The sequence below is a fragment of the Chiloscyllium punctatum genome, chromosome 16 (assembly GCF_047496795.1).
Source record: "Chiloscyllium punctatum isolate Juve2018m chromosome 16, sChiPun1.3, whole genome shotgun sequence".
NCBI lineage: Eukaryota > Metazoa > Chordata > Chondrichthyes > Orectolobiformes > Hemiscylliidae > Chiloscyllium > Chiloscyllium punctatum.
The window spans coordinates 29,160,115-29,185,468 of record NC_092754.1 but is presented as its reverse complement, the minus strand read 5'-3'; the positions used below and the strand labels follow the sequence as shown (position 1 = coordinate 29,185,468).

The following is a 25,354-nucleotide window of genomic DNA, read 5'->3' as shown; positions in this document are numbered from 1 at the left end:
GGAAAACTCAACGGGGGACTGGTAATTGCTAAAGTGGAGCCGAGCAGCTCTCTGAAAGACAGCTTGCTAGTTCAGTGCCTGACTGATGGCAAGCTAACTGTACGGGGCAGGCTGCTACCCTTACTGAGGGAAACTGGCTTGGGTCAGATTGCTGCGAGTTGGGGGAGACATTTGTTAAATAACTCGGAGACAGAATTCCTTGCTTCTCACTTTTCAGTCTATAATCCCTTGGCTAAAGCAGTACTGAAGATTTTTTTCCCCTAAATCTTTCTCTTTTTTTTTGAAGGAATATAATGGGTTGCATTTAAAGTTTATCTCTTTTTGTGAAAGCCATGTATTTCTGGGTGACCTCAGGACATCTCAGAGGATCTGACAGCAGGTGTTGGATGATATATCACCAAGTATGAAATGCAGCAGCCATTTTGAGTGCTGTGAGATCGCAGAAACTGCGATGTGTTGGTGACCTGGTTTTGGCGATGTTAGCCAAGGGCTAAGTCTTGGCCGGGTCAGCAAGGACGCTACCCTGTCCTTCTTTGACATAGCGCCATCAGGCTATTTGTTGTTTAGTTATAAAGTTGGCACCTCTGACAGTGCAACACTGCCACAGTACTGCACTGGAATCAGCCTTCATTCTGTGTTCAAATCTCAGAACTGGCATTGAGCCAACCAGCACAATAAGTGAGTGTCTCCTGACTGGCACCTTCTTTGCCCATCTTGACCTCTCTTAGATGGTTGGCCACGTACATCGTAGAGAATGTTGGAGTGTTTCTGTTTTGTTTGTCTCAATCTTGTCCAATTCGTTCCCCCCCCCCAAACAGAACTTGTCTTGCTTCAAGGTATGTTTTTGTTTTGTATCTTACATTTGCTAACTTGTACTGGTCAGCGATAAAATGTAAGCTAAAAATCACAGGTTAGTAATGATGGGTGACAGACCAAAAACAATCCTTTTGTGTTCAGTTGACCCTTCAGCTTTCCAGTGCTCCTATCTGAGCCCCAGTAAATGGCATTTCTAATAGCTCTGTCCTTTCTGCATTGACACTACTGGCACATCCCTTTGGTGTTTGAGCCTCATGCATTTCCCATTTTCCCATCATTGGACTGCTCAGCTGTGACAGGCCGAGATTCACATGTTGGGTGGTTTCCATAGAGATGGGCCCACATGGTTTGCAAACTGCAGCAACATGGAACTGGTTAAACCCATGTTTTTTTTTCCCTCTTGAACACTGCACTACTATTTTCTGTCTGTCTGCTGGGGGCCACTGAATTTGGTTCCCCCAGATGAATCTCCATGCACCTCGACCAGTGAATGGTGACCAGAGCATTTTGTTTACTTTATTCATTCATGGGATGGCGGTATTGCTGCCTGGGCCTAGTTGTCCTTGAGAATTTGGTGGTAAGCTGTCTTCTTGAACCACTGCAGCCCCTGTGATGTATGTGGACCCACAATGCCCTTAGGGAGGAGGTCAGTCCAGGAGTTGGACCCAGCCACAACTGAATGAACAGTGAAAAACTTACAAGTCAGGATACCGTGTAGCTTGGAGAGGAACTTGAAGGTGGTGGTGTTCCCTTGTATCTGCTGCTCTTGTCCTTCTAGATTAGAATTATAAAATTTTACAGACCGAAGAAGGTCATTTAGCCTGCTGTGTCTGTACTACTCCTTAAAGAGCTACCCAGGTGTGCTTCTCTTCTGCCCCGTCTCCACTGCCCCCTAACTTCATTCTTTTCAAATCTACATCCAGCTTGCTTTTGGAACCTCCGATGGAATCCTCCTCCAGCATACTCCCCGGCAGCCCGTTCCAAATGCTAGTAGGTCTCTGAATAGAGAAGTCTCTGCTCATCTCACTCCGAGCTTTCTTGCTGGTAATTTTGAAATTATAGCTCCTAGTTAATGGCATACCACCTCACGGAAACCCAATATCCTCCTTTACTCTGTCAAAATTGTTCACAATTTTGACCACCTTGAAAAGGTCACCTCTTATTCTTCTCTGTTCCAAAGAGAATAGGCCCGATTTATTTACCTCTAATCTTTCCTAGTATCTAAAATCCCTCATTCCTGGTATCATTGTAGTAAATCTCCCTTATACTTTCTTGAGAGCTTTAACATTCTTCCTTGAATCGGGTGCCCAGAACTGAACACAATCCTCCAAATGTGGTCTGACTAATGATTTGTGACGTGGGGATTGTAGATTTGGAAGGTGCTGTCAAAGGAAGCTTGATGCATTTCTGCAATGTTTTCTGGATGAATTACGCTGCTGCTACTGAGTGTCAGTGATGTGAATGTTTGGAGTGAATGTTTGTGGATGTGGTGCCATGATGCCCTAGTTGGTGCGAAGATTTACGATTGTGGTTGGAGCTGCCCTCATCCAGGCAAATGGGGTGTATTCCATCACACTCCCAACATAGCAACATGAAAACAGAAACTAGAACTGAGAGGGTAGGCCATTGAACCCCTTGAGCCCATGCACTATACAGTACAATCATGGCTGATCATTCATCTCAATACCATAGTTCTACTTTCTCCCCGTGGTCCTGGATGGCTTTAAAATCTTAAAAATGTATGTATTTCTTTGTTGACTATATTTGATGATTTGGCCTCTGCAGCCTTTTGAGGTATAAAGTTCCACAGGTTCACTCGTCTTTGAGTGAAGAAATGTTTCCTCATCTCAGGCCTTAATGTTCCATTCCTATTCCTGAGACGGTGGCCCTTGGTTGGAAACTCCCTAACCACAGAAAACACCATCCCTTTCCCTATCCAGCCCCATTAGAATTTTATTCATTTCAATCCGATCTCCTCTCACCTTTTTAAATTCTAGTAAATACAGGCCCAAAATTGACCCAATTTCTCCTGTCATTCCCGGTATCAACTGAGTAAACTTCCGCTGCACTCCCTCTGTGGCAAGTCTATCCTTTATTAGATGGACCAAGACTCCATGTGTATGGTCTCATCAAGGCTCTCTCTATCTGTGGTAAAACATTCCAAATTTTTGTAGATGTTGGATCAACTTTGAAGAGTCAGGAGGTGAGGTATTCATTGCAGGATTTCTAGCTTCTGACCTGCTTTTGGAGCCACAGTGTTTATGTGGCTCGCTCGATTCAGGTTTTGGTTAAAGGTAACTCCAAGGATGCTGCTAATGCTGAGGAGCCATTGTTGTATCTCTTTGGATCCCACCTACTGCCCGGCAGATGTTGTGGGCAGCAGTGTGTACGGGCAGAGTGACCTCCCCCCCCCCCCCCCCCCCCCACTGTGGATAGTGAGCCTGTCAACTACACCTCATCTCAGACACACCATTTGAAATCTAATGGAGCAGATAGTCTGGAGAAACCACATCATCAAGTCCAGTGTCAGTGTCCCCTGTGTCAAGGAGAGGTGTTGGGTTTGATTAATAGAGTGGGAGGGAGTATGGAGTCCTGAGGCACATTTCCATCTGTCTGTCTGTCGTTTGCTGTCTCTGTGCAGCTGCAGGCCATTGCTGATGGAGTTATTAGATTAGATTCCCTCAACCCAACAAATCCACGCTGAGCCTCCGAAGAGTAACCATCCCTACCCTATGTTTACTCCTGACTAATACACCTAACACTGTGGGCAATTTAGCATGGCCAATTCACCTGACCTGCACATCTTTGGACTGTGGGAGGAAACCGGAGCACCCGGAGGAAACCCACGCAGACACGGGGAGAATGTGCAATCTCCACACAGACAGTCACCTGAGGGTGTAACTGAACCCAGATCTCAGGCAGCAGTGCTAACCATTGAGCCACTGTGCCACCCCATTCTGTCATTCTTGATTTATTACCATAAACGTTATTTTTTTAAAAATGTACAAACAATACACCTGCAATGAATGGACCAAATTTGAGTTGAATCATACGTTTTATTATTCAGTGCGTGCATCGTCACAAAGCCAAGTGATAGCCTTTTCAGTGGCTAGATCAGCTTTTTAAAGCCTCCTTTGTGGGTTCTGTCAGAGGACACTCGTTGCTAATGTGAGTCATTGTTTGGGCTGCACCACAGCTGCAGCCTGGATGGTCTTGGTAACTCCACTTCCCCGAGAGCTCAGCTTGTCTGGAAGTGGTTTGAGGTGGCCCAGAACTCATTAAATGTTGTGCAATTGAATAAAGGACAGTGCCCAGCTTATGTGATGTCTGTTGCACCAATGTAATCTGTAACAAGTCACTAATATGCAGTAAACTATATCTTGCTATCTTGAAGGGTGTCTTCTGTTGAGACAGGAAGTAGTTTTCCTTTATCACCTAAGAGTAAATGCCCTGTAGTTTGCTACACTCACAGACAATGATGGCAGTAAACTTCATGAGCAGTCACTCATACAGTGTAGTGAGTTGGCATGTTCATACATACCCCTCACTGATATATAGCCCACACTGTGTGGTTACTTTTTACAATGCTGCAAATCCTCTAGCCTCATAAGCATTTGGACTTCATGAGAATCTTTTCCCCATGGCAGACATGTCTAAGACCAGAGCTTCAGGTGAGGAATAAGTGCTTTAGGGGAGATCTGAGGGAACTTCTTTTTTCACCCAGAGCATGTTAGAAATAGGGAACGTGTTGCCTGAGAGGGTGGTGGAGACAGGTACTGTCACAACATTTATGAAGCATTGGAATGAGCATTTAATGTTGCAGGGCATAGTATGGACCAAGTGCAGGTAAATGGGATTAGTGTAGCTTGGTGATTGTTGTTTGGCATAGACATGGTGGGCCAAAGGGCCTGTCTCTATGCTGCAGGACACTATTTTGGCAGCAATTGAGGGGAGAAATGGTTGATAAATATTCATGAAAGGATGTAGCTATGTGGAGAATGGAAAGTGAGGGATAGGGTGCTTCTTCATTTGGTTCTTACACACGTGTTCCTCATCCGGGCCTAGAGGAAGCAGGAGGGGACAGTAATGTGTACCCCATCCACCTCCAATACCCCTGGAAGGCAGTGCTGGCTAAGGAGCCCACTGTGGTTGACATTCTGTTTTCTCATGTTTTAATGGTCTTGTTCAGATATGCTGCCAGAGGTGCTCCGACATTTTGGAAACTGCCGTAAAGCTTTTACTTTGCTGTTGAGGGTAGTCTAAGGTCAGAATAAAACAACAAAGTAAATAAGGCCCCAGTAGTGCTGCTGGGAGTGGCAGAACTTCTATACACCAGAAGGTTACATTATTCTTACAGGCAACCCAAGTTTTTGAACCACATCGGGCTGTGCAGGGATTTACGTTGTTCAGCTATGATTTTACTTCTAATTTAATTTTGTAATAACTGGGTGTAATCGACCACCGTCTCTCTGTTTTTATTCTCTCCTTTCTCTCTCTTTCTGAAGGGGTGGTGAAGGGTTTTCTGCGCTGACCTTTGTCATAGCAACGAGGCCTATCCAGAGATTTGAAACTGAGCCTGAGGGAGTACATAGTCTGGTGGCAGCTCAGCACAGACTAGATGAGTCTGTGATCTCTGTTAGGTCATCCCTTCGTAAATGACAGCCATGTTTCAAGAAACAATCTTGTCTCATTTTCATGTTCCTTTAGTGGAGGGGCAGCTTAGAGAGCCACAGACTTCTTCATCATGCATTGACAGAAATTGGAATTAGCTTTATTGTCAGGTGTACTCAAATGAGTACAGTGAAAAGTTTTAGGCACAAAGATGCCGAGGTAAAGATTATTAGGGAAAAAAGAATTAGAATAAAGAAAGGAAAAAGTTCAGAATAGCAGGCCACACTGACACCTAGCCTCTAGTGTGTGCCGGACCTTGACTCCAAACTGCACTGGGCTCCACCTTAAGACTCTCTAGGCTGGGAGACCACTCTGGAATCCTCTCAAGACCGAAAGAAATACCTCACAGCCAAGTTGTTGGACATCAGTGCAAACTCCTATTTAAGTGAAAATACTTATTAATTTGGGGAAAAAAAATTGAGCCGTAAAATTCTTGTTTTTACCAATTTTGGAAATGGATGACTTTGTCTACAATTGAGTTCGTAAGGTAGGAGGACCTAACTGTTCCACAGAGCACAGGGCATGTGGGAGACTGGCAGTGAGAGACCAGGGATGCTCAGGTCCGTCAGGTAGGGTGCTTTGTCTGACTTTGTTCCAGCATTTGAGCACTCACCCCTTCCTGTTTCTCTCTGTGGTCTCCTGAAGGCAGTGAAGCGTCTTGGTCATCCTCAGCCATGAGTGAAGGCTGGACTATTTGACAACAGAGAGCACCACAGTCTCGACCTCACCTGATGTGCTCTTCCATCGATGTGGCAGGGCAGCAAACAGGAGACAGTAGTTTTTCCTCTCCTTTTATAATCTAGCGGTGCTGAAGGCCTACCCCTACAGAGCCCTACTTTGGTTAAAAACAATTTCATGTCATATAGAAGCTGAATTTGGTCATCAGTACCTCTCCTTGAAGCTCACCTGCCTCACCTCACGAGGGTAAAATATCCAGTGTGTCTCTCTGATTTTTGGCTTTTTACCTTGATCTCCTGTGGTAAACGAGACTCTGATTTTACCTGCTGTTTCATCCCCCACCTCACCAAACCAACAAACGTTTTCAATGTAAGATCTACGCAAAAAGCATAAATTAAGAATACTTTTTTTAAACAAGGGCTTGTTGGGTTTCGGAATATTTTATCAGAAGCAGTCAGGGAATGCTGATTCCTTTTATGAAGGAAAATGCTGCCAATAAAATATAGCAATATTTGAAGCATTTGAAGCAAAACATGGAGAAATCTAAAAGTGATGACAGTGAGTCTGTAACTCCTTCATCGGGTCAGTATGGCTCTGATGGGCAGATCCACCTCATTCAGCGCTGATTTGATATTGAATGCTGTTTATTTAATCATTTAGGACAAAAAGTGATTCCTGCCAACAGCATGTGTGGAGTGCTGGGTAAATCAGAGCTCCAGCAAGGTATGTGGGGTATATGAGGGAGATGCAGCAAAGGGCGTGGGTTAGACTGGAGTTGGAGAAGCAGTGTGTTATATTTCTCACTCTCGTGCTCACACAGCCATAGTGTGGAATGTTTAAAATAGGTAGACCTCCATCTGCAGTCAGTGACTATTGAACACTCTGGCTTTGGCCTGTTAGTTTCAACCAGCACTAACTCTTGGTTTGTCTATCAATGAGCCTCCCCTTTTAATCCTCACTTTGCTAATCTCTGCTGTTTCACTGGCTTTCCGTTCCTTGTTGGAGAGGGGCAGGAGAGTCACACCACGCCCTCAACCTGCTGCCTCAGGTCTTCCTGAGGCAGCAGCTCCCCATCGTGTGAGCAAATTCCTCTCCCAGCTGCTAAGGGTATTGTACATCCACTCAGTGATCAGGGAAAGGGAGCTGGTTTCAGGAAGATGATATAAACTGGAGGTGGGGGTGATTAGGGGCCAGCCAGTAACTGCTGTGGAGCTCCATATAAACTTGGAGCTCAGTGCGCCGACAAAGTCAGGGTCCCCTCGTGCGCAGAGAGGTCACGAAGCAGGATGTCAAGGCAACGGTGGAAGTGCCCAGGTCACTAAAGAGATCGGGTGAAGAATTTACATATTCCTGGGCTTGAGGGATACCTGGGCAATAAATGTGACTATCGCAGAACAAAGCAATACCCCAAAAGGACTGTCAGAATATATCTCACCCTTAAAGTGTTTTCCGACATCACTCGATACCTGAAGGATTAAGCTTTGTAACCAACACATGGGACACGATGAGCTAACCAAGGATGGACTGGGAATTGAACCTGGTCTGTCACTGGCTCGAACTGGTTACTTGGTCTGTCTGTGTGCTGTACAGCTGTATCAGGTAATAGATTTGCTATGCAAAGTATGTTTGGCACTCTGAACAATGTCTCCTCACATGTGTCTGTGTGTTTTATTTTCTGCAACACATTATTAATGGTGGGTCTGTTCTGTTGCAGATGATTGTGACGTTCGACCTGAAGAGCTCCAGCATCATGTGGCAGGTACAGTCCGAGGTCAGGGTGTGTGTGTGTGGGTTGGGGGTGAGGTGGAGGGGGGGGAGTCGCGGGCGGGTGTAGTTGAGTACGCTGGTTGAACCGAGTTTGTGTCTGGTTTCTGGACAGGGTGGCTGCTCTGGGATGTTTTGATGTTTGGTCTTGTTCCCTCTGATTTGACAATTTGGTTCTGAGAGGGAGGTTCAGCATTATGGCACGACGTTAGGGATCCTGGTGCTCGGAGTGACCAGTGTTGGCGAGGTGCCAACTCTGGGGATAAGCGGGTTTCAGAAATGTGGAAATGCCTGAATTATTCTCACGTGACTCTCCCAAGGCCGTAGACATCACCTTCAAAGTGCACAGCTCCACACTGCCCAGCTTCACAACCAAACCAGCAACGAAAGTCTCCCTGTTGGGCGTGGTATTTTATATAAAAGCAGAAAGTGCTGGAAATACCCAGCATCTGTGAAGAGAACCACCATGAGTGACATTTTGTCAGAACTGCAAGATGACAGAAATATGGCAGTTTTTTGAGGCAGTGGAGGGGGCTCTGTCTCTGTGACAGGGTGAAAGGACAAGGGATTCAAATGACAAAATATTTCACATTTGCAACAGCAAAATAAATAGCCAATGGATAAAGTTAAGGAAAAAAAACATGTTTGTATCTAATCAAGACAGGAAGGCCATCTGAACGCGATGTGAAGTAAGAAACCTGTCAGGCCTGACCCAGTGAAACAAGAAAAATATACAGCAAGGTATAGGTCTAGGCAGAAGGAATTGTTTAAAGGTGTTGAACTCAGTGTTGTGTCCAGAGGGCTGGAGGATGCTGCAACAAAAGCTGGACTGATGTTTGCTGAGCTTCATACATTTTCTTTCTCTCTTCTCACTCGCTCACCCTCACTCACCCCCTCCTTCCCTCACTTTCATTTTCTCTTTCTCCCTCTCCCACTCCCTCATTCTCTCTCTCTATCTCCCCGTCCTTCTCTCTGTCCCTCCTCCTCTCTCTTATTCTCTCTCTGCCTGACTCTCTCTCTCTCTCTCTCTCCCCCCCTCTGTCTCTCCCTTGGTCTCTTTCTCTCTCTCATACCCACAATCTCTTTTACACTCACTCTCTCCTTTTCTCTCCCTTTCCCTCATTCTCTCTCTCTCTCTCTCTCTCTCCCTCACTCTTCTATCTCTCTCTCACACTCAATCTCCCACTTTTACACTCTCTTTTTCTCTCCCTCTCTCACTCACACTCTCTCTTTTTGCTTTTTCCTCTGTACCTGACCTGTGTGTCATTTGCACTGAGGGCCTGATGTCACCACAGGTTAACCAGGCTGTTGTTTCCCTGTTGTGGTGTGTAGCTGCCCCCAGACATTCCTCAGAAATGGAAAACGTCCAAACGCAAATGAAAACGGCATCCAAAATGGCTGGGGCTAATGTCAGCCTATCCCCTGCAGTTGTCCATGAGCATTCCAGCTTCTTTCAGGTCTTGGAGGTTCCCTGAAGGATTCTCCTCATTTTCTGCTGCTTCTGGGATGGGGGGTGGCTGGGGGGGGAATGAGGTGGAGCTCTGAGTTTTGCTAAAGGGGATAAGGCCTGCTGTTAGACCCCACTCCCCTGGCCGTGAGAGTGAGTGCGAGGGTGATCTGATGGAGGGCTTTCGAAAGCGATGAGGAAATAACCCACCTCATTCCCCACTACCATGCTGTCAGGGTTTCCAGGCTCACCAGATCAGAGCACTCCCTGAGGGGTGGCCTCAGCCAAAGTCCTCAGTGGAAACCTGAATCCCATCCTGCGTCTTTCCATTTCGGTATTGCTCCTCTTTTGGCCTGGGAGTCCCGGTGACACAGTCTGTACCACTGCTGTGATATCCAACCCAGGGAAGGAGCCGGCCGGACAGGGATGGAGCTGGCCGGACAGGGAAGGAGCCGGCCGGTCAGGGAAGGAGCTGGACGGACAGGGAAGGAGCTGGCCAGGGAAGGAGCCGGCCAGGGAAGGAGCTGGCCGGTCAGGGAAGGAGCTGGCCACACAGGGATAGAGCTGGCCAGTCAGGGAAGGAGCCGGCCGGTCAGGGAAGGGTTTAAAAGCCCTGACCGATATCTGGTGCCCTGAAGTGGAGCATCCCGATGTGGCCGGTGTTTCTAAGCGGAGTCTCTGCCTCCCGGCTCCTCTCCTCTCTCCCACGTCCTCCCTGTACACTGGGAAAGTTAAGATTAAAGTATTCACTCCTGCTAATTTGCAGAGCTGCTCGGGGCAAAATTGGCAGCAGAGCTTAAACAATCTAACATCTCCATGGCAACCGTGAACATTAAACTAAAGAGACAGGGAATCAGTATGTGTACCTGCTGAGCGCTATTCCATAAACTGCTCCAATCAAAAGCTTTCTCAAACTCAGGTCGATAGATTTTCATTGAGCAAGGGCCACAATGCAGACGCTGTGAGGCTGACTGATGTTGACGCAATGGGACATAGACAAGTTCTTCTCTTCCGGCAGACCACTGCCGTGATCTAACAGTGCAGCTCATTCTCTATCTCTCCTGATTCAGTGGACAACTGCGCCAGTAATGGCAGCACTGAGCAATTCCGAGCAGGGAGATGCTTCCTCTGTCAATACAGGGTGGCATGGTGGCTCAGTGGTTAGCACTACTGCCTCACAGCGCCAGGACCCCAGGTTCGATCCCAGCCTCTGCGCCCATCGGAAAGATGTTGTGAAACTTGAAAGCGTTCATCAAAGATTTACAAGGAGGGTTGGACGGTTTGAGCTATAGAGAAAGGTTGAATAGGCTGGGGCTGTTTTCCCTGGAGTGTCGGAGGCTGAGGGGTGACCTTATAGAGGTTTATAAAATCATGAGGGGTATGAATAGGATAAATAGGCAAAGTCTTTTCCCTGGGGTGGGGGAGTCCAGAACAAAGAGGGTTTAGGGTGAGAGGGGAAAGATATAAAAGGGACCTAAGGGGCAACTTTTTCACACAGACGGTGGTACATGTCTGGAATGAGTTGCCAGAGGAAGTGGTGGAGGCTGGTACAATTATAGCATTTAAAAGGAATCTGGATGGGTATATGAATAGTGAGGGTTTAGAGGGATATGGGCCAAGTGCTGGCAAATGGGACGAGATTAGGTTTGGATATCTGGTCAGCATGGACGGGTTGGACTGAAGGGTCTGTTTCTGTGCTGCACATGTCTGTGACTGTCTCTCTATATGGAGATAGTTTGTTCTCCGTGCCTGGCATGTTCCCCTCGTGTCTGCGTGGGTGTGCTCTGGTTTGTTACCTTCTGTCGGTGAGAGTGAGGGTCACGCACTGACCCTTGGCTGGTCCCCTCCGTACAGCAGGGCCGTTGATGCTCTGTGCAGCCTCAGCTCAGAGCCATGGACCTAACATCACTGGGGAGTCTTTGTCTGTGTGGCTGGGCTCTCTCTGGAGAAACCACGTTACTGGAAGCATCTTCCATCGTTTTCTTCCCCACCCATTATCTCTGGTATATCTATTACTCCTGCCTCGAGGGGCCCATGCCTCCCCAAAATGTGATTCCCCTCCAGAGTGCAGCTCCCTCGTTTGTGAGAATTGGATCCCAGAGTGCTGTCACAAGCCCCCTCCCCTGTTGGGAGAAGGAAACCCACTTTATTTCCTCACTCTGATATTTTACCCAGGCACCGGCTCCAGCAATCTGACAGTTTTCACTCCAAGAGGGAAAACCCCAATGGGTTTTGCAATGGTGGGGAAATATCCAAGCGGATTCCTGCCCTGGCCTCACACTTCCCTGACGGAAATGCTCAATCAGGAATGGAAACCGAGTGCTCCATTCACACGACCATCGGGCACAAAACATTTTGGCATGTTCTCTGGTTACAGCAGGCGCAATACAAATGCAGGTCTATTCCATCCAGTTATTCTGTTCCGTCCAGTAATGCTAGTCCCTTCCTCCCAGGCTGTGCACAAACCCAGGGCTGGGGGGTTCAAAACTAGAGGTCATGGGTTTAAAGTTGAGAGGGGAGCGATTTAAAAGGGACCCGAGGGGCAGCTTTTTCACGCAGAGGGTGGTTCCTGTGTGGAATGGAGACAGTGAGGCCTGCAGATGCTGGAGATCAGAGTCGAGAGTGTGGTGCTGGAAAAGCACAGCAGGTCAGGCAGCGTCAGAGGAGCAGGAGAATCGACATTTTGAGCATAAGCCCTTCAGCCTGATGCCCGAAACGTCGATTCTGCTGCTCCTCGGATGCTGCCTCACCTGCTGTGATTTTCCAGCAACACACTCTCGACTCGTGTGGAATGAGCTGCCAGAGGAAGTGGTCAATGCAGGTGCAGTTACTACATTTAAAAGACATTTGGATAGGTGCATGACTAGGAAAGGTTTGAGGGATATAGGCCAAACACAGGCAAATGGGACTGGATTGGAAAAGCTGGTCAGCTTGGATGAGTTAGACCAAAAGGTCTGTTCCCGTGCTCTGGGACTCAATGACTCCATCTGCTTGAAGTTTAATCAGGCTCTGTCTTGTCCAGTAGCCCCCAACCCCCTGACACCGGATTTTGATTTTGGGAGAAGCTCCCACATAAGAATGATTGATAAATAAGTGGAATGTGTTGTGAAGACCGCTTTCATTCTGGCTGGGACTTGCAGCAGTAGCAGAGCGTGAGGCTGCCACTGCAAGCGGCTGGGTGCTTGTTTGTGAAAACATTGTGGGTTTCCCAGTTTGAGAAGCATGATGTATCAGTGTCAGTGTGCGATATGCTTGGTGCCCTTTAATTCCCATAATTGATGTGTTGTTCTTTCAGAGCTGCCGTTTGCATATCGCTGCCTGCGCGTGTGTGTGTTGTGAAAATCAATTTCTTCAATCACCCCGATGTCATCCATTTTCTAGCCAGTGCATGTCGAAATCCTTCTGTTTTTCAGGAGCCTGCCTCTTACAGCTGCTGTCAATACAACAGGATGAAAGTCTTGCCCCAGCCTCTTGTCAATATTATTTATAACCAACTGGACTTCAAGCAGGAGGCCTGAGGCGCAGTTAGTGCTTCTGCCTGCACCTCTTCTGGTGCCTGTTGGCTTCTTTCCTTTCCCCCATGTCTTTCTTCCTCCCTCACATTTTGTTATTTATTTCTGTGTCTTCCTTTTCCTCTCTATCTCATTTTCTTCACCTGCATTGCTCTCCTGCTTTCTGTCTCTCTTTCCCCTTTGCAGCCTGGCTCCACGTGAGATTCTTTTCATCGCAGCCTGTTTTCACAGTGAGCCCTCTGTTTGTGCACCCCTGCCCCCACTGACTGTGAATCTCCTTCCTTCGGAGGTACCCATAGAAGAGGTTTCTCCTGGCTGACTCTGCAAGGTGTCCCAGAACAATGATGACGCTTGTTCATGCGCAGAGCCTGTGAGTGGGGCCTGTTGTGCCAACAGTTCCCATGTGGTTCTGTCTGACCAGGAAACACTCCGGCACGTACTGCCTGATGCAGACATATCGGAAGGATTTACAAACTGACAATCCACTTTGTGATGCCCCTTCCATTGCCACAGAGGTCTGAGGTGGGATGTGAGTCTGGAGCCAAAGGCAGGACGCTACCACAAGACCTCCCTAGACCGTGGATGCTGTACGGACTTGATGCTGATTGATTTGGTGTGGTCGGTCTGGGAGCAGCAGTGAGCTAGCTCACCATCAGCAGAAACTCTCTGGCCCTTCAGTGCAGCAATTCTCAACCAAATGAGCTGAACGAGTGAAGGAGCCTGTTGGAGTGAGGCGGCCCTCCATTGCTGACCAGTTAGTTCCACTCTGTACAGTGATGGGACCATCATAATACTGACAGCAATTCCCAGCTTTGTCTTCCTCATGGCGCGCACTCGTATACATGCACACGCACACACACGGACAAGAACACCAACACACACACACACGGACACATGCACACACATGGACACAGGCACACACAAACACGTGCATACACATGAACACGCACACATATGAGCATATACATAGGAGTGCACATGTGCACACATACTCACGAGTGTTCACAGGTGCACTCACACATGCACACGCATACACGAGCATGTGCACATATATGCACTCATACAAATGTTTGCGCATTCACCCATTTTGATTAATTAGCAAATAGTGTATTCAGTTCAAAAGAAGTTAAAATGGCTCCTGCTGACTGATGAACAAAGTTAGGTTTTCCTGGCCATCTCAGTCAGCAAAGCAGTGAGTGATGTGTTTGCCTGTACCAAAGTCTTATTAACTGGATCAGCTGATCTCTGCTGGGGCATAGTTCCCTTGAGCTGGTTGCTAAGGGACTGAAGCATTTATCTAGGCTGATTCTTGGTCAGTCGCCATGTTGTCGTCTTCCTCATGCCCCGACTGCACTGGCCCACATGGTCAGAAAGCCGGCCAGCACATCATTTATGCAAAGCAACTTCCAAAAATAATTGATTGGTGATGAGTAGATAATCTGTGTGTTGTAATGTCGATTGAGGGATAAATGGGAAAGCCAGGAATAATTCCTCTTCTAAGCGGTGCCATGGAATTATTTTTTTTTTTACAGACACTTGAGAGGATGGACAGGATGATGTTCTAACATTGATCATCTCATCTGAAAGGCAGCCCTGCTGTTTAGTGGAAAGTGCAAACGATGATATAGCTGATGGTGTTGCTGTGAGATCAGCAGAGGAAATCAGAAGACAAGATCAGACTGTAGGGAGGAAGCATGTAGACATTACATTAGAGAGCTGTATTCACCAACTTGTGCTGTTTAAAAGTGAGTAAAGAGTGTTATAATATTGAAGAGAATGAGAGACCCTTACTTTAGTGTCAAGGTAAATGAGGATACTAGCGACCCAGAGAGCAATATTTGAGTAAATCCATCATCCATGTGTATGTCACTCAGAGATACGAAGCAGAACTATCTAACACACTAGTAGAAAGGTCAGCATTAAGTATGCATCTCTGGCATACAAACATAGGAGTAGTCCATTCATCCCCTTGAGCTCTTCCTATTCCAGCACTACCCCATTATCTCGATGTCTTGAGTAATTAGCAACCAATGATTTATTTAATAACTGAGATTGCACAGTCTACTGGGGTAAAGAATCCCAAAGACTCTATTCTGCAGAAGGGTCACTGCACCAGAAGCATGAACTCTGCTTTCTCCCCACACCTGCTGTGATTTTCCAGCATCATTTTATCTCTCCAGCCCTGAGGCTCGTTCCTGATGACGGGCTTTTGCCCGAAACTTTGATTCTCCTGCTCCTCGGATGTTGACTGACCGGCTGTACTTTCCCAGCACCACACTCTTGACTCTGATCTCCAGCATCTGCAGCCCTCACTGTCGCCTGTTTCCCAGCACCAGCTTTCCTTTTATTTTGGGACTCTGTGTCACAGTGTGGAGAATGAAGTGATATGGAGTTTCGCAAAAAAAAAATGAAGGTAGGGATACTAGAGCTTTGGCAATCCTGAGGTTGTGAAATGTGCTGTAAATACGGACATGTGATAGATTTCCAGTAGAAATGGGACTTCACTCTGCTTCTTCTGACCCAGAGCAAGGAGAGCTCTCATGTACTGTACATATTTAGTGAATGGGATGCAGCCCACATAATGGCAGCAGAACTAAGGAAATTTATGTGAATGAAAAGAGATTGAGGGACAGAAGACAAGGTTGGAAATGCAAGGAAGTTTCTCAACGTAAAGACATGAATGGTGTTCCATAGGACTGTCTTTTGAGGCTGCTCTCATGTCCCATGTACTTATCAATGGCCTGAATTTGGGAACTGAGTGAGTGAGATTGAAACTTGCTGGTGGCCCTCTATAGACAATGGTGATTAAAGACTGTTCAAGGGTTTAAGTTTTGTTCACAAGCCAGGCAGACAGATAGCAGACACAGTTCAGTGTAGGAGCTACACCATACTTGAGTTGAGTAGAAGCATAGAGGGAGGAATAACACAGGTCAATAAAGATGGCAGCACGAATAGCAAACCTAGGCAATTGATGCTGCTTTTATTTAATACTTCAGTTAGACTGCAATTCTGTACATTTGGGGAACTCCATTACAGAACAAGTCAAAGTAGAATGTGCATTTTGCAGGTACAAAGGGATCCAGTTTTGTGAAGGTGAGTCATTTTTCAACAGACTTTAGAGGTGCCCTGATCGAGACCTTTAGGATCAAGAATGGGTTAAAAAGTGATGCATTGTTTCGCAATGTAGCCCAACATTAAGATGATCGCAGAAAGAATTAACGTGGAGAGTGAGGGAGATGGTTCTCTAGCAGAGGATAGCTGTAAAATGTAACTCTCTGCTTTCAACCACTGGTAAAGCAGCATCTACAGGCCAGAAGCTATTTCCAACATGTTCCTGCTCCATTTGAAGGATTTTGCTGCAGGTACAATGGAAATGTCGTTTCTTTTAGATTAGATTAGATTACTTACAGTGTGGAAACAGGCCCTTCGGCCCAACAAGTCCACACCGCCCCGCTGAAGCGCAACCCACCCATACCCCTACATCTACATCTACCCCTTACCTAACACTACGGGCAATTTAGCATGGCCAATTCACCTGACCTGCACATCTTTGGAATGTGGGAGGAAACCGGAGCACCCGGAGGAAACCCACGCAGACACGGGGAGAATGTGCAAATTCCACACAGTCGCCTGAGGCGGGAATTGAACCCGGGTCTCTGGCGCTGTGAGGCAGCAGTGCTAACCACTGTGCTACTGTGCCGCCCTTAACACGCTGTTCCTGCAGGACATTCAGCAAAGTTACAGCAGGGGAGCAGGAGTGGTTCTGTTTTAAAAATAAGTTTGAATGCAGACAACTTGGATAGTGGCATCACAACCCCAGCCAAAGTGGAGGTGATTGGCTAAGTCTTCGAGCTTTCATACCTGACAATCTCACACTAGGTGACTAACATTGATTTTATACTCATAGAACATAGAACAATACAGCACAGAACAGATGTTGTGCCGAACTTCTAACCTAGATTAAGCACCCATCCATGTACCTATCCAAATGCCGCTTAAAGGTCGCCAATGATTCTGACTCTACCACTCCCACGGGCAGCGCATTCCATGCCCCCACCACTCTCTGGGTAAAGAACCCACCCCTGACATCTCCCCTATACCTTCCACCCTTCACCTCAAATTTATGTCCCCTTGTAACACTCTGTTGTACCCGGGGAAAAAGTTTCTGACTGTCTACTCTATCTATTCCCCTGATTATCTTATAAACCTCTATCAAGTCACCCCTCATCCTTCGCCGTTCCAACAAGAAAAGGCCGAGAACTCTCAACCTATCCTCGTACGACCTACTCTCCATTCCAGGCAACATCCTGGTAAATCTTCTCTGCACCCTCTCCAAAGCTTCCACATCTTTCCTAAAGTGAGGCGACCAGAACTGCACACAGTACTCCAACTGTGGCCTAACCAAAGTCCTGTACAGCTGCAACATCACCTCACGACTCTTGAATTCAATCCCTCTGCTAATGAACGATAATACTCCATAGGCCTTCTTCCACCTGAGTGGCAACCTTCAAAGATCTATGTACATAGACCTCAAGATCCCTCTGTTCCTGCACCTGACTAAGAACCCTACCATTAACCCTGTATTCCGCATTCTTATTTGTTCTTCCGAAATGGACAACCTCACACTTGGCAGGGTTGAACTCCATCTGCCACTCCTCAGCCCAGCTCTGCATCATATCTAAGTCCCTCTGCATCCGCCAACAGCCCTCCTCACTGTCCACAACTCCACCTATCTTCGTATCATCTGCAAATTTACTGACCCACCCTTCGACTCCCTCATCTAAGTCATTAATAAAAATTACAAACAGCAGAGGACCCAGAACTGAACCCTGCGGAACTCCACTTGTAACTGGGCTCCAGGCTGAATATTTACCATCTACCACCACTCTCTGCCTTTGACCGGTTAGCCAGTTTTCTATCCAATTGGCCAAATTTCCCTCTATCCCATGCCTCCTGACTTTCCGCATAAGCCTACCATGGGGAACCTTATCAAATGCCTTACTAAAATCCATGTACACTACATCCACTGCTCTACCCTCATCCACATGCTTGGTCACCTCCTCGAAGAATTCAATAAGACTTGTAAGGCAAGACCTACCCTTCACAAATCCGTGCTGGCTGTCCCTAATCAAGCAGTGTCTTTCCAGATACTCGTAAATCCTATCCCTCAGTACCCTTTCCATTACTTTGCCTACCACAGAGTTTAAAGTGTGTGACCATCCTGCCTTTTGCTGTGGCTGTGATCTAGCTGTGGGTCTGGCCAGGTTGCTGGATATTGTCCACTACTGTGTACCTGTATTGCCTACATTTCTTTCTGAACAATTACAGAAATGAAATTCAAAGCTTTTTTTATCTTAATTACACTGAAGAATACAAGAAACCAACTTCACTGAGAAAGCAAGAATGTAAACAGCATTGAAAGATGGTGCTGTTGATTGGCATGAAGATAAAGCCAGAACTATTGACGGTCCTAGTTAATGACTGGCAGACTATGTACCAAGCCCCTCATCTCTTTCGCTATCTGCAGCAGACACATGCCAACTATACCGAACTAACGGGCACTTGCTAAACCAGAATATCCTATCCAACATTACAGCTTTTTTAATTTCAAAAATATACTTTATTCATAAAAATATCTTTATATATATAGTCACTAAAGCAGTTCATTTCTGTGCAGTAGCTTTTGCAGAAACAAACAAGCAACAGAGTTTGACTCTAACCAGCAAACAAGCCAAAGGTAACTGTTACTCATGTAAGACTATATTTACGTAGGTTTGGGGCATCGAGTGTGTCTGATAACTGAACAGAACCCCATTTAACTTTGACAGAACAACCTTAGACAGTGGCCTTTCCCCAGCGCACCTTAGTGGCAGTTGCCCCAGGCTTTGGTGTATCCCTCAGCGTACACTCCTGGACCTGTAATCTGCAATTGGATAACATTCACCAAATAACCCTAACTGCACTAAGAATTAGACGGAAATCAATTTAAGATTGCACAGTGTAAATTGGGCGTGCTAAAAGCTACATTGATTTATGCACAGGGCCCTGTACTTTACAGGCAAAATGAATATGTCCACAGATTGTACCTTTATCACTGAATAAAAGGACAGTGGATCACTGCTGCATCCTAATGGCAGCGCCCTGACCAATCTGAGTCAAGACTGTGTTAACTGTTCCTGCTGCATCTCTGAGCCAATCATAGTTCAATCAATCTGCATCTTCTTCACATGTTGTATAAATCATTGCTTTCTTTCGAAAGTTGGTGTTCTTGCATTGAATCCTGGTGAGTGCAAAATGAGAAACTCCAACTTCATGTCTTGTTTTTAGCAATGTTTGTTCTGTGCAACCAAGCAATTATATGAATGAATAGGATTTATTGTTGCAATTTAGATTGTTTCTTACGTGATCTATCAAATATCCCTCCCCACCTCCTGTGGCTCACATAGTGGCGCTAAAGCTCATACTAAGGAAAAAGAATAGTCAACAGTATTGGGAGAGTGGGCTAGTAGAGGGTGGTTTATAAAGGAAAGTCACAGCTCTGGTCATGTCTTTGTGCTGTGAGAATCTGTATTCTGTGTGGAAAAAGGAAGTAGTCTTGGCACAGGGCAGAATGCAGAATTTGTAGCCCAGCTCAGCATTCAGTCGGTCCCAGTGTTGCATTTAGACAGTGGGTAAGTCAAAACCCCAAAGTTGAGCAAGCTGCTGCTCCTGGGATGCTGCCTGAACTGCTCTGCTCTTCCAGCACCACTAATCCAGAACCTGTACTTGTAGTTTGTAAGTTGCACTAACAAGCTCTAACGAACATCCAAGAAATGATCAAGTTATTTCGCGTTATTGTTTGATCACCAGGCCATTAGTTTTGGAAGCCATCCACCAATTACCTTTCTCGTTCTTGCACACATGACTCTCTCACTCACTCTCCCCTCCCCCCCCGATCTCGCACGTGCACACTCTCTCTATCGCATGTGGGTGCACACACACTCTCCCTCCTTTCAGAAGGTCCTTTAAAACCGACCTTTTTGACCAAGCTATTGATCCACAAGATGTAGAAGAAGAAGTAGGCATTCAGCCCATTGAGTATTCTCAACCATTCAATGAAATCTTGTCTGATCTGATAATTCCCAAGCTCCACTTACCTGTTTTATTCCCATCAGCTTAGATTTCATTCCTGATGAAAATTCTGTGTATCTCACAAATCATAGTTGAATAATCATAGTCATCATGAGCTATTGCCATAAACCATTGATTGTGGTCACCTTTTGTTGTTATTCTCATGTGGCTTCAGTGTCAACATTTATCGCAGGTTGGCACAATGGCTCAGTGGTTAGCACTGCTGCCTCGCTGCGCCAGGGACTCTGAGTTCAATTCCCCCCTCGAGCGACTGTCTGTGTGGAGTTTACACATTCTCCCTGTCTCTGCGTGGGTTTCCTCCGAGTGCTCCGGTTTCCCCCCCAGAGCCCAGAGACGTGCAGGTTAGGCAAATTGGCTGTGCTAAATTGCCCTCCAGTGTCCAGGGATATGCAGGTTGGAGTGGGTTATCCAGGGGAAATGTAGGATTACAGGCCATAAGATTAATGGGGGATGACCCTGGGTGGGATGCTGTTTGGATGGTCAGTGTGCACTCTATGGGCTGAATGGCCTGCTTCCACACTGTCGGGATTCGATGCTGCACACTTTAAACTCTGAGGATAAAATCAATGTTAGTCACCTAGTGTGAGATTGTCAGGTATGAAAGCTCGAAGACTTAGCCAATCACTTCCACTTTGTGTTGTGATGCCACTATCCAATCCTGAAGGCTCTTGGGTCAGTTTTTAGATTAGATTAGATTACTTACAGTGTGGAAACAGGCTCTTCGGCCCAACAAGTCCACACCGACCCGCCAAAGCGCAACCCACCCATACCCCTACATCTACCCCTTACCTAACACTACTGGCAATTTAGCATGGCCAATTCACCTGACCTGCACATCTTTGGACTGTGGGAGGAAACCCACGCAGACACGGGGAGAATGTGCAAACTCCGCACAGTCAGTCGCCTGAGGTGGGAATTGAACCCGGGTCTCTGGTGCTGTGAGGCAACAGTGCTAACCACTGTGCCACCGTGCCGCCCACAGTGATTGTCGTTATGACAGTGATTGTCGTAGGTTGTTGTTGTAAATGCAATATTCAGACTGACAAAGGCAGAAAACACCGGGAAAGCTGCCTATGATTTCCTCAGGTGCCTGCTAATGTAGCAGGGCATGGAGGGAGGCCAGGCACAGTTCAGGGTTTAAGCATCTCACCGCTGAGCTCTGGCCATGTTCCACCTGCACCAGTGTTTCCCACCCTTCCTACCACCCCCCAACAACATGTATTTGTTTCTCGTGAGCCTCTCCCTTGGAAGAGTGAACTGAAAAGGATGGCTTTGTGTGGACATAATCAATAGAAGCTGTATGGGCATTGCTTCCTTTTTATTCCTCTGAGAGGCTGATAAATCAGCCCATCGATTCCATGATACACTTGGCTGTTGCACCATGTGAGTGAGTTAGTGATTCTCCTGGGCTCCTGCTGAAATGTCAAATCCTAATTATTTCTCAGATTGCTGAATAGTGTAATGATTCATACCAGGATTTCGATTAATCTCCAGCATTTCAGTGACTTTGAATTCCAGGAGGAGATGTGTTTTTAATTACTTGTCCTAATAAACAGAGCTTCATGGTACTGGAACACTGTTTTCACTCGGCATCCTTCCTTTCTGTAAACAATGTTACTCCATTGTCTTGTTAATTGCCACGTTGAATTCTGGTGCCATAAAATTTTTGTTAAGGGGTATATTCCTTTGAGGACCATATTGCTCCTACAAGGGGGCCCAGAGGGAGAGTGATTGGATCTATCACTCTGGCACAAGGCTGTTATATTTGGCCTCAGTATCTCTAGATTTGGTGAGGTTGGGGAGTGGGAGCAGGGAATCTAATAGTGAGGTTATCTGATCACTATCCTGGGCATAGTGCAGAGAGAAAGAGAGACCAAGGTACCACTGTGATGCCTCTACATTTCAACAGCTGATGCAATTTGCTGTCAGTGTGAAGAAAAGGCAGTGTGGGGGCATTTGCTACTGTCCCACTCTAGGAGCACCTTCAGAGGAATGGGGAGAAATGACCAGATCAAGGTAGTTTTCCTTCATGTCGTGTTGTGCGCTGCCTGTCCACTGAAATGTGTGCTTTTACTGAAAATGGTGTCACTGCTGTGCTATCACAGGTCACACTCACCAATTACAGCCAAATGACTCATTCGCCCATTTCCACCATGGACCCCTCATACTGTTGGTCTCTGCTGTCATGGTTCAATTTGTTTAGGATCCTTACGGTCACAAGCTGGTTAACCAAACACCTGCTGACCGACAAGTTAAAATAAAGCTGACTACTTGGCGAAGGCCTTGACAAGTGAATGAGGCTGGATAGATACATCCAACAGCAGTCCCTTCGGCGAGAGGCCAATGTGAAAGCTTATTGTAAGGTTTTTATTAGCACTTGACTGTTATCTTTTGGTTTATTCACTGATGGGGCATGGGTGCTGCTGACCAGCGAGTGAATGTATTGTCCATGCCTAGTTGCCTCCCTTGAGAAGGTGAGCTACCTTCTTGGTCCGCTGCAGACCATGTGTGTAGCTGACCCACAATGCCCCTTAGGGAGAAAATTCCAGGATCCTGACCCAGTGACAGTGACAGAACAGCAATATATAGTACTTCCAAGCCAGGATGGTGAGTGGCTTTGAGGGCAACTTGCAGGTGATTGTGTTCCCACATACCTGCTGCCCTTGACCTTTGAGATGGAAGTGATTGTGAGTTTTGATGGTGCTGTCTGAGGGTCTGTGGTAAATTTCTGTCGATAGTACAGACTGCTGCTACTGAGTATTGATGGCAAAGGGAGTCAATGCCTGTAGCTGTGGTGCCAATCAAGTGGGCTGCTTTGTTCTGGATGGTGTCAAGCTTCTTGAGTGTTGTTGGAGCTGTATCCATCTGGGCAAAATGGGGAGTACTCCATCACACCCTGAGTTGTACCTTGTAGATGGTGGTCAAGCTTTGGGAGTCAGGAGGTGAGTTACTCGCCACAGTATTCCCAGTATCTAACCTGATCTCATAACTGCTGTATTTATATAGTAAGTCCAATTAAGGTTGGGTCAATAGTAAGGCCCCCAGGATGTTGAGAGTGGGGCATTGGGTGATGGTATCTGCACGAGTTCAACTGATGGTGCTTGTCTTTGTCCTTTTCTGTTCCATCAGTTAAGATTGAGGAGGGACAGAGGAGATGGCCCTGTTTAATACACAGCGCTGTGTTTGCTGTGAGGCTGGGGCAGTCCAACCCATTATAGTTTAGAGATGGGATGTAGCTCTAGATGGTGATTCAGAGTTTTCTCTGACATTGATCTGTTCCTAAAATTGAGTAAGGTCAGCCTTGGGTCCTCTGTATTTGGTGGAGACGTGAGGAGCTCTTAAACCTAATGTTTTTTTCAATCTGCTCAAAGTACAAAGAGATAGTACAAAACAGAGAGCTTGTACTGATGCTGCTGCATTTTCTCTCTCTGTCATGACAATTCAATCACATCTCACATCAATCCTGAGTTTCAGCAGCCACAACATACAGCAGATAGGCCACAACCTATCACTACCAAGATGTTACAGTAGCTAGTCTGGAACAACCATTTGAGGTGTAAATGAACTGAAGAAAATGGTGGCACGGTGGCTTAGTGGTTAACAATGCTGCCTCACAGCACCAGGGATCCAGGTTCGATTCCCACATCAGGTGACTGTCTGTGTGGAGTTTGCAAATTCTCCCCGTGTCTGCGTGGGTTTCCTCCGGGTGCTCCGGTTTCCTCCCACAGTCCAAAGATGTGCAGGTTAGGTGAATTGGCCATGCTGAATTGCCCGTAGTCAAGGGTAAATATAGGGTAGGGGAATGAGGCTGGGTGGGTTACTCTTCGGAGGGTCGGTGTGGACTTGTTGGGCCGAAGGGCCTGTTTCCATACTGTAGGGAATCTAATTTAATCTAAAGTGGGTTAATGTTGGTCACGAGACTGAGGCATTAAATTGTGACATTATCCTTTTCAAATCTCTCCATGCCTGTGTCCCTCCCCCATCTCTGCAGCTTCCTGGTATGGGACAGAATCCCAGACTTAGGGGAGATTTAGGATAAAATCTGATGATGTGACACAGTGTACACCATCAGAAGTACTGCAGTATAACGTGTCCTTGCTCTGTCAGCCTTGTGACAAGATGAAACTGTGGTGAGATGCTTCGTCAGTTAATGAGGTTCATGTTTTCCCGAGCTCAGCAAACCCTGTAGAGGTTCTTTCGCAGCATAGAAAGAACGAGGAGATTTTCCCTCCAACTTCACAACTCTCCAAAGATATCTGTGCCCCCTTTCTTGTGGGCTTGTGTACATTCCCAGTTAAAGTTGCTTTACCATCAATGGCTGAGCCCAAGCCCTGGAATCCCCTCCAAAAAGGTTCCATCTCTCTACCTGTCTTTCCCCTTTCTGGCACATCTGAAACCAGTCCTATCACCTAATATTTCATTTATATACTTCACAGCATCATACTCAGTTATACAATGCACCTTGCAGCCTTCCATTACATGAATGGTGCTCTATAAATAGAAGCTGTTGTTATCGTTGCACAGTGTATTGTGTGGTGTCGGGTATCACCAGGTATACAGCAGAAACTCTTTATCTTGGCTGTATTGTATATCAGAGTTGAGAGTGTGGTGCTGGAAAAGCAACAGCAGGTCAGGCAGCATCCGAGGAGCAGAATTGATGTTTTGGATATAAGCCCTTCATCAGGAATCAGGGCTTATGTCTGAAACGTCAATTCTCCTGCTCCTCGGATGCTGCCTGACCTGCTGTGCTTTTCCAGCTCCACACTCCCAACTCTGATCTCCAGCACCTGCAGTCCTCACTTTCTCCTCCCTGGATCACACTGTTTAGTGTGTATGTTGTGTAGAAGCGAGGTATTTGTACTGCACCCTGGTAAGATGGACCACTACTCCATCAGATTGTTTTAAGGTTGTTGATACATTGCTTCTGCCATTGTTTATTCAGACGATTAGGATCGAAGACCCATCCTGGGAAGGCAGCGGTGACTGTGGAAATCAAGTTCCACGGTAGCAGCCATCAAGTGCCACACAAGCTGGGCTGTTCCACCAGCAGGGGCATCACACGCCGAGTGTATTGTATTGTCACTCGACTGGGCAGGGATCAGGATTAACTCTGGCCAGTCCTCTCCAGAGACCTGGAGGAAAGTTTTAGGCTGCCAGAGGGTGAGAGAAAAAGATCAACTGGGGAGTGATTCTAAGATGCTCTCCTGGGCCAAATAGCTCAGTATCAGACAATATTGTGCACATGCTGATAGAGCCATGCAATGAGGTACTGTTGGAGACTGGGTGGCCAGCTGATCCACAGGAGCCCCGTCCTGATTGAAGTGTCGTCACTCAG

General features: G+C 46.6%; 1 protein-coding gene across 1 annotated transcript in view; it reads left to right on the top strand.

Moving 5' to 3' along the window:
• LOC140487121 (kazrin-like) overlaps nucleotides 1–25,354 on the top strand; it is a 339,165-nt gene that overhangs the window by 14,247 nt on the left and 299,564 nt on the right. Inside the window, exon 2 of the mRNA XM_072586643.1 lies at nucleotides 7,880–7,924. The gene's annotated coding sequence lies outside the window, so the exon portion shown is untranslated. The remainder of the gene's footprint in view (nucleotides 1–7,879; nucleotides 7,925–25,354) is intronic.